At 39.9% G+C, this 18028-nt stretch overlaps 1 protein-coding gene across 1 annotated transcript in view; it reads right to left on the bottom strand.

The window, feature by feature from the left end:
- The window catches only part of RBPJ (recombination signal binding protein for immunoglobulin kappa J region), an 89033-nt gene that overhangs the window by 70491 nt on the left and 514 nt on the right, over positions 1-18028 (bottom strand). The gene's annotated exons all lie outside the window — the stretch shown is intronic.

Here is an 18028-nt window from a genome sequence, read left to right as displayed (position 1 = left end):
AAAAAAAAAAAAAAAAGAACCTCACACTCAGCATGTTCAGAACCAAAAACTTCTTCAACATTTACTCAACTCATCTGCTGTGGCTTTTATTCCAGTACTATCTCATCACAACCAATGCCCCCGGCAAAATGTGTAAAAGCACCAGAATTTTTTTATCTTCTTGACAAATTTTTAATAGCTCTATGACTCTGTTCGTCTTACGACTTGCCCCAACTTGTTACACAGGTGGACATAAAATTCATATGCAATGTCAAGTAGTTTAATCCCGTAAATTGCACACAAACTTTATTGACACCCTGTATTAAAGAAATAAAGCCCCTTTATGGTCCCAAAAGGCAACCTGTCTTTACATATCTCAACATGTCACTGGTTCCTTTTAAATGTCATTAAGAAATTACTTCCAGGGGTGGCACCTGTGGCTCAAAGGAGTAGGGTGCCGGCCCCACATGCCAGAGGTGGCGAGTTTAAACCCAGCCCTGGCCAAAAACTGCAAACAAAAAAAGAAATTATTTCCAAGTTGGGAACAGAAGTGTGAGCCATAGTCCCAGTCCCAGCTACTCAGGAGGCTTAAAAGAATTACTTGAGCCCAGAGTTTGAGACCAGCCTGGGCACCATAGCAAGACCCCCAACTCTTAAAAAAAAAGAAAAAGAAAAAGAAATGACTCCCAAAAAGCTGACTTGATTGTTTAAGTATCAAGAAATAAATATAGCATACAAAACTTTCAGAATCTTAATAACAATTTCTAAAATTTTAGTCTCATAAATATACATGCAAACTCCCAATGTGTGTGTTTTAATTTCCAATGAGAGAAGGAAAATAGAAACTTTAAAAAAAGGAATGTGAAATGTCCACAAAAGCATCACTATAGAGCTGGGGGAAAAAAGATGTGATTTTATAAATGTAAGATCAGCATTACTGTTTTCTCCGAAAGTCTTATACACAACAGGAATTTATCCTTAACCCTAACAAAAATCTACCTATGCCTCAAAGCAGTGGATGAGGTAGTCATCTTACTAAGCAGAAATGAAAACTGTACATTGATGACAGAGCTAATAAAGATCAAGGAGTAGGAGAAGTAGCTACAGAATTCCTGCAAGGACAGCTGAGGCAGAAAGAACATCCCGGGACTGTGATAAGGAGAGTAGCCACGAAAGCTATTCCTCTCCTTGGAACAGACTACCTTTCCCGGACGTGTGGGAACTACACATATTTCCAACTTTTGGAAGATCTCAAGTTCACTAAGTTATTTTAATATCTACACCATATTCTGTTACCAGGTGTGATCTTTCTAAAGTATAATGAGTTGGTGTGATTAGGAAATCATCCAACATAAACATGAACCTCAGGAAGCACTGAGTGCTAGGAAAGCCATCTGTTTGCTAGAAATATTTCTACTTCCCTAGTGATTACAGCTATCTATGACAAATGGGAAATCCCAAGAGAAGAAGTGAAATTTGAACTGCCTCAGAACTTTAATTATTCATATAAGCTGGCCAAGAAATTATAGTTAAATGTTACACAAAGGGATCTCTAACCTCCTAATATTTGGGGGCTAATTATTCCACTGGAAGTCTACATCTGTTCTGCTAAAATTTGGTTATGAATCAGAAGTAACTCACTGGGAATGCTTTCATATCTAACAGTGACTGTGAATAATAACTACAATTCACAAAAATTGTTACTTTTCACGTGCATAAAACTCCTCCTGAAAACATGTCCCACACAAAAGAACAGATGTTATTGTCAAAGTTCAAACCCACTAGAAAGAATGAGACTAAATTTAACAAATTAAAAACAAAAATTTAAAGCAGCAGCAAATTTTAAACAGTACCTTCAACCTGTATTTTTTTTTTTAATATCTCCAATAGTCAACAGTTTTTGATCAGGAGGCATATTGAGCATTGCCTTTGAAAAGAAAATGACTCTATTATGATGATTTAAACATATAAATAGTTGAGAGATTTACAGATACATACTTTGACACCAGAAATACTGATGATAATCCTGCACATCAGTGGTTACTTTAGGGGGAGGCTAGAGGTTAAAGATCCTCATTTAATTCAACTATTGGTATTTTACCCTTTGTTTCTTTCTGTCCTTTTTTTCTTCTTCTTCTTCCCTTTTTTTTGAGACAGAGTCTCATTCTGTTGCCCCAGGCTAGATAGAGTACCATGGAATAAGCCTAGCTCACAGCAACATCAAATCAAATTTCTGGGCTAAAGGGATCCTTTTGCCTCAGCCTCCCAAGCAGCTGGGACTACGGATAACTACCACAATGCCCAGCTAATTTTTCTATTTTTAGCAGAGATGGGGTCTCCCTCTTGCTCACGCTGGTCTTGAATTCCTGAGCTCAAGCAATCCACCCACCTCGGCCTCCCAGAGAGCTAGGATTACAGGTGTTAGTCACCCTGCCCAGCTTCTTTTTCCTTACATAAATATTTTTTCTTTCTTTCTTTTCTTTTCTTTTTTTTTTTTTCCAGCCCAGGCTGGGGTTGAACCTTCCACCTCTGGCATATGGGGCCGGCACCCTACCCTTTTGAGCCACAGGTGCCACCCTTTTTAATATTCTTTTGAGAAATTTATCTCCTAGTTATTCTGATAAAAAATACCACAGCTCCCTTATTTGCTGTAGGTCAACTCCAGGTGATCTCTTTAATATCTCAGTAAAACTATTTTTAATAATTATAGTTAATTATTGGTCTCAATAACATACTAAAATCATATTTTTTGGAAGTAAAAGTGAGTATACCACTGTGCCTAAAACGACCAAGTAGAAAATATTTAGCTCCAAGTAACTCAACATTTATAGCGTTAAACAGTAGATGTAGTTAAAGCATAATCCATAAGAGCCAATACACAACACACACTACGTTCCTATGAAGAGTACCATGGAGTAAGCCTACACAACACACACTACGTTCCTATGAAGAGTACCATGGAGTACACAACACACACTACGTTCCCATGAAGAAAAATATGACAAAGCCATGTTTACAAAACATCTTAAACTTATAATTTCCCTTTACACATTATCTAAATAATATGTTTAGAGGAAGAACTCTGAAAACAGTCAAGCACAAATATTCCAAATTCCTTCAAAGTCTTAAGAAGGAAAGATTACCAGAATAGAAACACTGGGTTTGTACCATCCTAACTCACCACCCCACCAATCAAAAAGCAATTCACCCTTAGGGATTTACAAATAACAAACACAGAATTCATTGCAACTCTGGCTACAATTTGTAAGCAGCCTTTCATTGCTCCATAAAGGCTCATCATTGTAGATACTCATCAGTTTTTAAGCCACATCCACAGCTGCTTAGTTAGAAAAACAACAAAGTTTGATAGCAAAGATTTTTAAGTGACATTTATAGAAGAGTTTTACATAAAATTATAATAGAAAGAATGAACAGTGTCTAGAATCTTGAGTCTTTTTTTTTTTGAGACACTGTCTGTCACCCTGGCTAGAAGTGCAGTGGTGTCATCATGGTAGTGCACTGCAACTGTAAGCCTCAGCCCCTGCCTCCCAGAGTGTTAGGGTTACAGGCATGAGCCACCACACCCAGCCTTTGAACCATCCTTAATACCTTTCATTTATATGATGTTAGCATCATTTTCTAAGCTTCCTGGCATGTCGAGATATCATTTACACTGAAAAAAAAGTGAAGAAGAGATAGCACCAAATTAATGAGTAGTGAAAAGAATGTGTCTGGTGATGACCAGCCTGTGTTCTTTCCATAAACCGTTCTTCCAAAATCAATTCAAACACAGAGTAAAAAAATCTCACATAAACTAACCCCCTGTTCAACTTTACCCTCCTGCCTTTGATCTATTATCTATTTGCACTAAAGTTAGGAGGCAGAGGCTGGGCACCCGTAGTTCAGTAGTTAGGGTGCCAGCCACATGCTCTGGGGCTGGTGGGATCAAATCCAGCCAGGGCCTGCTAAACCCACCAAAAAAAAAAAAAAATAGCCAGGCACCTGTAGTCCCAGCTACTTGGGAGGCTGTGGCAAGAGGATCGCTTGAGCCCAAGAGTTTGAGGTTGCTGTGAGCTAAGACACCATAGCACTCTACCAAGGGTGACAAAGTGAGATTGTGTCTCAAAAAAAATAAATAAATAAAATAAAGTTAGAAAGCAGAGCCAATCATGTATCATCACGTCTCTGAATTAAGCACATGTGTGGAAAAGGGATACCCAGTAGCATCATCATATACCAAGTTATCCTATCACTAGCACATGTTCATCCGACAAAATGGCAATGGAGTTTGAATCCAGAGACATGGGTCTGAATTCCAACTCTCCCACCAACAAGCAGGTTAACTTATCTAAGTTTCTGTTAAAGGATAATACCATCTGCCTACCTAGACTATGGCAAGGTCTCCCTGTAACCAAAGAGCTCCTGGCTACTGAACACTACTTTCAGATAACAGATTATATATAAACACATGAGATAAGGCCAGGCACAATGGCTCACTCTTGTAATCCTAACACTCTGAGAGGCTGAGGCAGGCAGATTGCTTGAGCTCAGGAGATCACGACCAATCTGAGCAAGAGTGAGACCTCATCTCTACTAAAAATAGAAAAATCAGTAGGTCCGTTGTGGCTGGACCTACAGTCCCAGCTACTTAGGAAGCTGAGGCATGAAGATCTCTTCAGCCCAAGAATTTGAGGTTGCTGTAAGCTATGACGACACCACAGCACTCAGCCTCAAGGCAACAGAGTGAGATTCTGTCTCAAAAAAAACTAGATAAATCTGAATTCATACCATTAAAACTTTACAGCCTACAGTGGTAAAAGAGAATTCAACAAGTGATATTAGAGCACGTTATTCATCAAATAATTACTGAGTACCTACTATGTACCAAGTACTCTATTCTACTGGGGAAGATAAAATTTAAAAAGCAATTAAAATACTATGTTATAAAGTGATACACGGAATTGTGAAAAATGAAACAGGGAAGGAATATAGAATCAGGGATCAAAAGCAGACAAGATTGTCAGGGAGGGCCTCCCCAGGTGACATCTGAGAAAGATTCCAAGGGAGGGAGAGATCCCCATGGGTATGTGGGAGAACAGAATTCCAGGCAAAAGGACAACACCTGCCTGGATGGAGCATAGTAAGAAGCAGGAACAGTAATATATGAAGTCAAAGATAAAATGATGGTCCAGAATAATGGACAAGGTCTTAAAGGAAGAAGTTACACATAGCTTTTATTTTGAGATGGGTAGCCCCTGCAAGATCCTAACAGGATCCCTCAAGCAGCTTTCTTGAAAACAAGCACAGAATTGAAGAAAAGTTAAAAAGATCCTGTAACAGGCCAGAGGAGTAGCTCACACTTATAATCCTAGCACTCTGGGAGGCCAAGGTGGGTAAATTGCTTGCACCCAGAAGTCTGAGACCAGCTTGAGCAAGAGTGAGACCAGACTCCTGTCTCTACTAAAAAATAGAAAAATTAGCTGGGCATGGTGGTGAGCACCTGTAGTCCCAGCTTCTCAGGAGGCTGAGGCAGGAGTAGGCCTGAACCCAGGAATGTGAGGTTGCTGAGGTCTATGCTGACACCATGGCACTCTAGCCTAGGGCAAGAGAGACTCCACTTAAAAAAATAAATAAAGTAAGTGTGAACTTTAATAAATCCGTGACCATCATACTTATCTATAAACTGGAGATTCTACCTCTCTCAGAATGTAGATTATGAGGACTGCATAGTAGATATTCAACAAAATGTGAGTTTCCTGATTTCTTTAAATATTATGTTTGCAAAACTGTTGACATCTTTAATATGTAATAGAATGCTCGAAATTCTATCTTAAAAAATTAAATATACAGTCATGCCTGATATCCACAGCAGACTGGTTCCCGGATCCCAACCCCCCATTCCTGAATATACCAAAATCCATGCATACTCAAGACCAGTAGTTGGCCCTCCAAATAGGCAGGTTTCCCATCCCTCAAATGCTGTATTTTCTTGGGGTTGCGTGCCACTCTGGGGTTGACTGCCGTGGTGAGCTCCTGAGCACAAGCAATCCACCCACCTCGGCCTCCCACAGCGCTAGGATTACAGGCGAGAGCCACTGAGCAGTCTTGTACTCCCAATTGTTAACATTATTTCCTGGTATAAGACTACAGTGGCTCACTTTACATGATACACTCAAATAACTTCTGAATTTGTTGTATTTTTCAAAATAAACAAAATAATCGGCTCAGCACCTATGGCTTAAGTGGCTAAGGCACCAGCCACATATACCTAAGGTGGTGGGTTCCAATCCAGCCTGGGCCCACCAAACAACAATAATGGCTGCAACCAAAAAAAAAAAAAAAATAGCCAGGCGTTGTGGCAGGCGCCTATGGTCCCAGCTACTTGGGAGGCAGAGGCAGGAGACTCGCTTGAGCCCAGAAGTTGGAAGTTGCTGTGAGCTGTGATGCCACAGCACTCTACCCAGGGGGACAGCTTGAGGCTCTGTCTCAAAAAGAATAATAATAATCAAGACGTGTATACATATGTGGCATTAATCTTTAAGAAAACTTTCCACATCAAACTAGTCACTTTCTGGAAACACTGAAAACAAGGTAAAAATTAAATGAAAATATAAATCGACTACACACCTAAACTACCATGTAAATTTAAGTTTAAATTTTATTGTAATTTAAAAGGTATTTCATTTACCAACTGACAATTTCCAGGAGTTATAGCTAAGAAACTGTAAGTTTAAGTTAATGATGTATCACTAAATCCTGAGTGCAAACTGTACTCACCACAAGGAATAAAGTAGGGGAAGGCCAGGACAAAGAATGGCTTATACCTTACTTACCAATAATAATAAAATAAGCTTTGAAAGCTACAGCTATCCAGGTTTGTTTTTTTTTTTTTTTTTTTTGGAAACAGAGCCTTAAGCTGTCCCCCTAGGTAGAGTGTTGTGGCATCACAGCTCACAGAAACCTCCAACTCCTGGGCTCAGGCGAGTCTCCTGCCTCCGCCTCCCAAGTAGCTGGGACCACAGGAGCCTGCCACAATGCCTGGCTATTTTTTTTTTGGTTGCAGCCATCATTGTTGTTTGGCGAGCCGGGATGGATTCGAACCCGCCACCTTAGGTTTATGTGACTGGCGCCTTAGCCACTTGAGCCACAGGCACCAAGCCCTAGGTTTGTTTTTAAACATTTTAACAGTGAAGCAGGAACTCCTACTAATTCAGTACTATCCATTTAACCAAATAATGACGCTTATTATTATTATAAACTTACGTTAATTACCAAATACTAGTAATTTGGAATGCTGAAATAGATTTAATTCACTTCCTTGACAAATAAATAAGCATGAATGACAGATACAACCAATTTAATGAATTCCATAGCAGACAGTAGTATCGCCTTGCCACATACACTAGAAATGTATGTGTATACCTGATGCATGTATATCATCAGGTTCAAACCCCATCATCTTTCTCTATAGGTGTGGGTCACTCTTCCCTACATGACAGACTTCCTTCTCACTCTCTGTCTTTCTATCTTCTCTTCCAGAGGCTCTAGAAACAGCCAGCTACAATTTAGTACAGATGGCAGAACTAAGGAGCTAGAAAACAAGAGGCATAGACTGGAGAGAGTCAGGGGTAAATGCATCAACCAGCTGAGCAGGAGCAACTAAAGCAGAATGGTGAGGAGGTGTGTAGTGAGGACAACTATGTTCCTCTGAATACTCCAAGCTGGCCAGTTAGCAACAAAAGATAAAGATCATATGCAACATCAAGAACAGGAAAACAGCAAAGGAGGAAAAAACAAAGAGCCTCAAAACTGAGTATTTATGCAGCAACAGTGGCAACAGCACTCTACCAACAGGGCTCAAGAGCTGAGGGGTTTGCATTCTTCCTCCAAGACTACATGCAATAGGCAAAAGGACTATTGTTTTTAATGCATGTGACATTAAAAGATACTGAATAGCATAAATAGCAAAAAGACCAACATAAGCCCCCTCCCTGATCCAAAACAAACCAGGAGCTAGCTCAGTCAATGAATGTGGCTCAGTTAGTGGCCAACTGTAAAGTATCTAACCTGTCTGTGCCTACATTTACATGAGCAGATACTTTAGAACATATGATTGGTAAGGTCTTCTTAAATCTAGTGGATTAAAATAAATATATATATAAATGTCACACAGGATGTACACACCATTCTGTGGTATGTTACTCCTCAACAGGGCAAGTACAGTATAAATGAGAACACAAAATCCTAGCAAAGCATCAGTATAGACCATCGTTTTCCTTCAAATCCTCTAAGAAATAAATTCCCAAAATATTCTCCTTTAAAGCAATCTACACAGTCTAAACAACAAAATACACTGTCTATAATCAAACCAACAGGATCCACTTAAAGCACATTACAGAGTTGGGGAATTTGTTCACTTGAGAATTTCTTTGTGCCTGCCTTCAGGTTCTTTCCATAGGACATATTCTAATGCACCACACTTTTCCATTTCTTAACACTCTGAGTGAGTTTTCTATTTGACATATGTTTAATATCCCATTTTTAAAAGCATAATATAGAAAAGTGAATGCAATCAAGGGAGTCAGTTTCTATGTGAGTTTAGGTAGAGAAACTAATCTATGCTGAAAGTCAGGCCTTATCACTTTAACTAAGTGCCACCTAGCGGCAAGTGTTACATATTATTAAATCAGTTCAAGTCATATTCATCCTGCAAGTAACATTCTGGCAGATGGTAGGTGCTCCATAACTAGGCAAGATAAGTAAAACACCACTCCTGTCCTTAGGAAGCTCACTGACAGATCAGACACATAATCAATACAGATAAACTTATATATTAATAGCAGAAAATGCTAAGTGCAACAGCAGAGGTAAGCAAAAATAAGCATTCAACATTAATAACATAAAATAAACAATGCTCTGGGGTATTTCTTTTTTGAGACACAGTCTCACTCTGTCACCCCAGGTAGGGTGCTATGGTGTCACAGCTCATAGCAACCTAATACTCTTGCGCTTGAGCAATCCTCTTGCCTCACCAGGATTGTCCCTCCTGAGTAGCTGGGACTCAAAGTGCCCTCCACAACAACCAGCTAATTTTTCTATTTTGTCAATAGAGACTTGCTCAGGCTGATGCCAAACTCCTGAGCTCAGGCAATCCTCCTGCCTCAGCCTCCCAGAGTGCTAGGATTAAAGGTGTGAACCACTCCACCTGGCCTAAACATAACACTTGGTTAAGTAGGTTCTTACACCTGTTTGCCTCACTCAGACTTTTCCTTTTCTAATTACTACATCACCCAGATCTCAATTGTTCAGATTTTTTCCTCCACTTTACCTGTTGGTAAAGGTGTGCTCAACCCCCATCTTATCCTTTATATTCTACACTTCAGAAAAGGAGGGAAGGAGAGCCTATTTATTGAGCACCAAATAGTCCTAAAACTAAGCTAGGAATTTTAAATGCCTGATTTCATTTAATCAATATCATGAAGTACTATTCTCTACCATTTTTTAGATAAAGGGCAAGACTCAGATTAACTGACATGCTCATAACCACAAACCTATTTTAATAGACAGCACAATTATTCCAAAGAGCCCTATATCACTCTGCCTCGAAAAGAGTTATTTCATCTATCCATTCCTAGGCCCACTACCAAGATCACAGCTTGATCACAGAGCAATTCATTTTACACTGTTCACACCCAGCCTTTCCTCATCAATGCTCTATACCTCTACCCTCTGCATCCATGATTAATATTCAAATACTTACTACCTTGGGCTCAGCGCCAGTAGCTCAAGCGGCTAAGGCGCCACATACACCGGAACTGGCAGGTTTGAATCCAGCCCAGGCCAGCTAAACAACAATGACAACTACAACAAAAAATAGCTGGGCATTGTGGCAGGTGCCTGTAGTCCCAGCTACTTGGGAGGCTGAGGCAAGACAATCGCTTAAGCCCAAGAGTTTGAGGTTGCTTTGAGCTGTGATGCCACAGCTCTCTACCCAGGGTGACACCTTGAGACCCTGTCTCAAAACACAAACAAACCAAAAACAACAACAACTTACCTTAGTATTCAAGGTCCGCCACAAGACTTCCACCTACTTTACCAGTTTAATTTCCCACCACTCCCTATCAACTTCCACCTTTTTACCACATCTGTTATACCACTTAGAATTTCCTAATTATCTGTATACTTTCCACTAAATTATGAGATTCACTACACCATTTCTCTTACCTTATTCCAGTTGGTATGTAAGATATTTTTTAACTACATAATTTTTGGCATGAAAAATATTCTCACAAACCAAGAAAAAAAAAGATATAGAAAAGTATGCTAGGGCCAAGTGTAATCTAAGCAATTTGGAAAGTCAGAGTTCAAGGCCACAGGCCACTAATTGAAGCCAAGAGTTTAAGACCAGCTTGGACATCAGAGCAAGATTTTGACTCTACGAAAAATTTTTTCAAATAAGCTGGGCATGGTAGCATGCATTCATAGTCCCAGTTACTCATAAGGCTGAGGCAGGAAGATCACTTGAGCCCATGAGTAAGCTATGATTGTGCCACTGCACCCCAGCCAGAATGACAGAGTGAGACCTTGTCTCCAAAAAGAAGTACACTAGCAAAATAAGGAAAAAGGGTCTACAAAACTTTGTTCCAGTTATGCAAACCAATCTAAAGCTAGTTATGTTCTGGAGCAAATTAGGCTATGTCCAAAAAGAGCTGTTCAAAATGTTTAAGAAAAAAAACTATAACATTAGTTTTATATTTCCTAAGTCAATGTTGCCCTTCTATAACACAATCTTTATCAAACTTATAAAAAATCAGTTTTATAGAGTGATAATTTTTCTGGTTAAACTTTTTTTTTTTCAGACAGAGTCTCACTTTGTCACCCTCAGTAGGGTGTGGTGGCATCACAGCTTACAGCAACCTCAAACTCTTTGGCTCAAGCAATTCTCTTGTCTCAGCCTTCCAAGCAGCTGAGACTATAGGTGCCCACCACAACACCCAGCTATTTTTAGAAATGGGGGTCTCGCTCTGGCTCAGGCTGGTCTCCACTGGTGAGCTCAGGCAATCCACCATCCTCAGCCACCTACAGTGCTAGGATTACAGGTGTGAACCACCGCACTCGGTCATAAACTTTTTATGAGAAATTACTGTTACTCATAATTCTCTAATTAACAATGCACAAATAAACTTAATTCTAAAGTGAAGTTAAGACTACTAAATACAGGAAAAGAATAGTCAGAGGGGAATTAAAAAGCAAAGGTCAACTTGATTGTCTAGTGTATTCCACCTCACATCCAACAGGTGCAGCTTTCACTGCAAGGATTTTGCAAGGCTGCCTAAGGGGCAGTTTTCTTTTCTTTTTTTTTTTTCTTTCTGAGACACAGTCTCACTCTGTTGCTCAGGCTAGAGTGCCATGGCATCAGCCTAGCTCATAGCAACCTCAAACTGCTGGGTTCAAGTGATCCTCCTGTCTCAAGGAGCTGGGACTATAGGTGCCAGCCATAACATCTGAGTAATATCTTCTATTTGCACGAGAGACAGGGTCTCGCTCTTGCTCAGGCTAGTCTCCACCTCCTGAGCTAAAAGGATCCCCAATCTTCCCGAATGCTAGAATCATGGGTGAAAGCCACTGCACCTGGCTGCTCTCTCTTCTTTTTCATAACCTTGAAATCGTACATAAGTACTCCCAATACTGCTACAAACCTCACCAATTTAACTAAAAAGCTATCATGCTTACCACTACACACTGTCTCAACACAATAAAATTACACAAATTATGTATACATATAGGTCATTACTACCACTTAGCAGGCATCCTCAAACTACGGCCCGCCAGGTATTTTTGCCGCCGCTGCCTGTCCTGCTTAACAGCCGACTCATCCCAGGGCCCACAGTCTGGCTCTCCAACGGTCTGAGGGACAGTGAACTGGCCCCCTATTTAAAAAGTTTGAGGACCCCTGACTTATAGTGTCTCTGACGCTTGCCCCCACTCATGTTAAGCTTTAACATATTAGCCCTTTTAGACCATTAGTATAGCATTTCATTCCCTGAAGCAGAAGCAAGGCCTAATGAGGCATAAGTAACACCATGATGTCGTGCCAAGGGCTGAGAGGCATCCACAACTGTGGGCAGGGTGTCTGAGTGCGAGTAGCTGGGCGTGCAACATTCTCACATTGTTACAGCTGCCCAAGCAGAGGAGAATGCAGTGAGTGGACCCCAAAAAGTTGTGGGTGACTCAATGACAACATGCATGGTCAAGCAGTAATTTACCAAATATGTGGCTCAAAATGCCAAAGCACATATTTCAAGGGTTGTGGTCCTTTGTGCTGAATACACTGCTGCCTTCCTAAAACATTACCCACAAATCACAAGCTAAAGTATAAAAAGTCCACTTAGAACCCTGACAGTGAAAGGTTACCAGAAGAAACAGTTACCGTTAATTACAATATCTGTATAGACAGCTTTACTATTTACAACTCACACATACACTGTTTCACTTGACTTTTATAATTATAATCTTGCAGATTTTACCTTACTTGATATTTTACCTTATTTGATAGTCATAATATGCCTGGCAGATAAAATACAAGTAAATTATTCCCTATTTTATAGAGGCAGAACCTAAAGCTTAAATTACCTATAAGTAATCTGTCCACAAGACTTTAGTGTCCCTATAGGTTATCAATTTATTATTTTAGTTCTATGGCATGAATCCCCAAAAAAGCATTCTATAGTGTTTAATGCATATACCCTATGCATCTAGGAACTTACACTTAAAAATAATGGAACTTTATTTATGATACTCTTGAGAGCCAGTCATATAGAAAACAAAATGTGAAATTTAAGCTTGTCAGTTTTGCACAAACAATATAGTATATTCTAACAATCAAAAAAATTTTTTTGCTGAAAATGTTTTGGTGAAAAGTCTTGCTGGAATGTTGTTCTCGGATTATGAGACTGCCTGTGGTTAAAAATAGCAACTCTTGTGGGGACTTCAGCAGTTACTCCCTATAGAATCAAAGTCAAATACAAAATTTTATATACATGCAACATATAAAATCTGCCAACATGAACCACAGTGCAACAAGGTTTCAAACTACTATGAGTCCTTTGTTCAAAAATTCTTTTTGTTGAGTCTCTATCATGAGCTAGGTACTCTTCTTAGTATGAGAATATAAATGAGGTTAGGTGAGGTGGTTTGAGCTTACAGCCCTAGCACTCTGCCAGGCTGAGGCAGGAGGATCATATGATCACCGGAGCCCAAGAGTTCAAATCTGTAGTGAGCTATGAGGACACCACTGCACACTCTTCCCAGAGGAACAGACTGAGACTATGTTTCAAAAAAAGAAAAGAAAAAGAAAAAGAAAAGAAGTATCTAAGTGATACCTGCCACCAAGTAATTAACAACATTCTCTTGTGATAGATAATTACAATTTAGTATCATACTTGCAAGAGAATTATACATAGTATTCAATAGCAAATAACATAGCAAGGGCAAGAAACCTAACCTAGGACAATGTTCCTCCAACCTTTTTGGCACTGGTGATCTGTTTCATAGAGTTCATGGAAGATAAATTTTCCAGGCTCGGCGCCTATAGCTCAACCGGCTAAGGCGCCAGCCACGTACACCTAAGGTGGCGGGTTCGAATCCCCAGCCCGGACCCGCCAAACAACAATGACGGCTGCAACCAAAAAATAGTCGGGCGTTGTGGCGGGCGCCTGTGGTCCCAGCTACTTGGGAGGCGGAGGCAGGAGACTCGCTTGAGCCCGGGAGTTGGAGGTTGCTGTGAGCTGTAATGCCATGGCACTCTACCCAGGGGGACAGCTTGAGGCTCTGTCTCAAAAAAAAAAAAAAAAAAAAGATAAATTTTCCACACAGGGGTGAGGAGTGGAGGAAGTACAGGAGGAAGTACAGGTATGGGAGATGAGACAGGAGGTAGAGTTCAGGCAGGGATGCTGTACAGGCCAGGAACTGGTACCAGTCTACTGTGGTCTACCATGGGGGGGGGGGCAGGAAGCCTTGTGGATCTGTTAAAATATTCCCTGGCTTTAGCAGTGAATAATAACCTACTAAGGACCTGTACTGTTCATGCAGAAGAAGACATTAAACTGCCAAGGCCCACACAGGGAACAATTTCTTAAATATGACTGGAACACTGATTATGAAGTGGAAGAAAAGTATAAACAATTCAGCTAGAGAAGAGATAAATGAAATAATTATGGAAGACTCTATATGCTACATGAGTTAACATTTTTGAGCACTTGCTATGTACCAGGAATTCTAAATGCTTTCACAAATTATCTCTGAATCGTCATAACACTTTGAGTTAGGAATAATTACCTTGCAGTTGATGGAGAGGGTAACATGTGAATGTCATAGAGGTTTCAAATTGCAAAGACAGAATTGGAACCCAGTTCAGATTAAAGGTGAATGTGAGCTCAGAATCCTCTACTCTGCTGCCTCTCAATGAAAGCTGCTAGAGGGAGCCATTGAAAGGTTTTTAGACTAAAGAGTAAAGTGATCAGGTTTGCTCTTTAGAAAAACTGCACTGCAACTATGTGGAGCTGGATAAAGGAGGTGAGTCTAGATGCAGAAAGATGCTGTCAATATGTCTGCAGTCATCCAGGTAAGAAATGATTAAAAAAAAAAAATCCCTAAACTGTACCAGTGAAGATGAAGAAGACAGATTCAAGAGTATTTTACGAGGAAAAATTATCAGTTTTTAGTGATTAAATGATAAAAGTTGATGAGAGAGGAATAAGAATCCAGGCTTGGGGAACCAGAATGAACATGATATCACCTACCCAGAATAGAGAAGCAAAAAGATTTTATTTGTTCAGTTATATACCTATATAGTGTCCCCCAAACACAAAACATGTCCATAAGGCCAGAAGTCTGAAATTAATAGTCCTGGTTGTTAGAAAATATTCTTAAAAGCAAAAATGACAAACAATTATATACAAGGCATATTTAAAACTAAGCATTTCTATCAACAGACTTGCCTTAGAGTCCAGTGAAAATATGTCACACTATCATTTTTTAGTATTACTACATGCAGAAAACAAATCAATAGAGGAAAGGCATCTGATAATTTTACAATGTGTTATTATATTTGAATTTGACAGCTCTTCAGTCTCTTAGACAACACCCTGTAATTTGTTTGACTTGTCTGTCTCCCTGTAAATTTATAGGGAAAAAATGTTTTATTACTCAAACTATAATACATATTTTTTTATCCTACTATCACTACTGAGACTTGCCAAGAACTTAGTTCAAAACCTCCTACTTGATTTCCTATAAAATATGGTCTACTTCACATTAGCTTTATTTTAGTAACAATTCCTAGATCTTAGCCACACCTTTCATCCAAGGAAGCTCTCTGCAAATCTTAAAGCGCAGCAATCCTATGCAGAAATGGCAAATTATTTCAATTCCCATTTTACTACAGTTAGGAAACTGGCCCAGGGGAAGTAGAGTAACTTGGAAATAATCACAAAGTCAAATGCCAAAAATAACAACTTTTAGTCAATCCATGAGAAAATACTGCCCCCAGTTGAAATAACATGAAATTCAATATGAGGAGGATGCAGAATGCAAAATAATGCTTTAGAGCCAAGTCTTATGACTTAATTTCTAAAAATGATTGAACACCAGAATTAAGATCTGTAAGAACTGTCAAACAAAACATTTTTTCCCTAATTTCTTGCCCATTTAGAATGCCAAAGATTATTTAACAAATTACATCTGGCAAAAATGGCCTTTTTCCCAAAGCAATTTTTATCATACCCTCTTAAAAGACAGTAATAGAAATCTATTGGTATAAGGCAACAGGTAACTTTCTAACAAAGCTAGCTGCGTAAAATCAATACTTACAAGCATATATTATAACATCTAAAAATACTGGAAGTGACACTCTTAAATTCTTTTCTTTACAGTATGTATACATAGATTAAAAATTAGAAGTTTTAACAGTCAATATTCAGAATGCTAGTTTCCCAGCACAATTCATCCTGCAGATTCTAAATATGCTACCATTTGTTATAATTTAAAGGTATTGTTTTATTTGGTCTTACATGATTTAGAAACCAAAAAAACACAACTCAAATTATAGATGTGTTTTACAAGTCTGCATGATCATTCTTAAATGCTTAAGTCAGAGCCAAATATCTTCCATTACTACACAGTATTTACAATTTGCTTCCAGAGAGAACCAGCGTGCTCAAGATTTTACCTTGAGATTAAAGGAAGACAAATAATGATTATTAGTAAAACCCACTCATGGAACCCAGACTGCACATTTTCACAAAAAGTTCATGTATCAATCATGAAACTATGGTTTTCCATTAATTAAAATTCAAAATAATTCTAATTACAGCCACAATGAATAACAAAAAAAGACTTTCTACTGAACATTCCTTAGGGTAGATCTTATATATCCTCTTATCAGTAACACTTTATGTAGAACATCAGTGGTAAACGAAATGACACTCCAAATGATTTTATGGAAAAACATACCTTTAAAAGCAGTGATCAACTAGTGTGAAAAAACAAACTTCTGAAAAACATACTCAGCACAGTAATACTGGTAAACGTAAAACCTCTTGCTTCAAGCACCAGAATAACTCAAGGCATTAAAATACACCACACCTCACACACCCCATCCCCCTGCAAAACCCCAGACTCCATTACCATAACAATAATAATAATAGGAACAAGTTAACAACTCTTCAACAGTAGGAAGTATCTTAAAGATAACCTCACTAAGGCTATGCTATGTATATTACACAGTATGTATGGTTTTAAACTGTATTAACATAATCCGCAGACCCTAGAAACAGTATCCATCAACTAGAAACTGCAGTCTTCAGCGCTTTCCTCCCTTCAACCTCAAAGCTGGGACAGAAGGGTGGTGGCTGTCACACATCTACAGAGCAAAAAGGAAATGAGTGTAAACTACTTACTAAAAAACTAAAACATCTATAATTCCCAAGTAGGATGCTTCTCTTTTTCCTTATGATGCAGGAGTTACTGGTAAAATAACTCCACATCAAGATTCAGGAAAATGCTGCAATTCACTCCAACATAAACAAATTTTTAATATACAAATTCACTCAACTTCTCACACACCAAATGAACATCCACTGTGGGTATCTGAAGGTACTCTTAACCATCAGGAGGAAAGAAAAAAAAAAAAAATACTTGTGCCTCCTAAACGCCCCCACCATACCCTCTACTGATCTCCAGGTAACCTGGATGCAAAGCTAGGACAGCTGCCCTTGGCCTAGGCCTTCAGAAACCATTGAAGGGGAGGGGGCGCAATTACCACCAAGACACCAGATCTTTTTCCAGGGCTACTGTTTCCAAGTAAAACCACCACGGGACCAAAAAGACAGCTACGAAAATCAGAGACGCTTTAATTCCGAGAGGAAAGGCACGCGAGGCGTGGGACGTGCATAAAATCACGAGAGAAAGGGGTGCGGAGGAAACTAAGTATCCCGTGCATCGTTCAAACCCACAAAACAACAACAAACCGAAGAGTGTGAAACACCAGATGGAGTCCCCGGGGCTAAGACAGTTGAGCAGACACACACCGTGGGTAGTGGATAAATCAACCGCTGATGGGAAAAGAAGGGAGTGCTAAAAGAATAAGCCACTGGATGGGGAAGACAAAGCCTCTGGGGGTAATCACGGACCAAAGAGAACAGATTCACAGGAGAAAGACAATGGACGAAAAATTAAGGCAGGAATCTGGTGCCTGGACTGTGGCAGGTCTCTCGACTGCCGACAAGAGAGGGGCACAACAAAGGGGCACGGGAGGAAAGACAGGAGGGGAGGAGACGGAGAAGGGACGCGGGGCGCGACCGGTCGGACAAAGCGCCTAAGGCGGCGAAACAAAGGGCCGGGGGTAGAGAGTCGCGGGGGGCAGCGGGGAAAGACAAAGCGCCCGGGGCTGGGGACACCAGCGGGGCGAGGAGGAGACGACGGCCGCGAGGAACAAAGCTGCCCGGAGCCCTGAGGCAGGGCCCGCGGGAGGCGGGCGGGAAGCGCGCGG

The sequence above is a fragment of the Otolemur garnettii genome, unplaced genomic scaffold, assembly GCF_000181295.1.
Source record: "Otolemur garnettii isolate 467f Iridium unplaced genomic scaffold, OtoGar3 scaffold00069, whole genome shotgun sequence".
In the NCBI taxonomy this organism is placed as follows: Eukaryota; Metazoa; Chordata; class Mammalia; order Primates; family Galagidae; genus Otolemur; species Otolemur garnettii.
The sequence above is the reverse complement of the archived record's forward strand: the minus strand, read 5'-3'. Positions and strand labels throughout refer to the sequence as shown.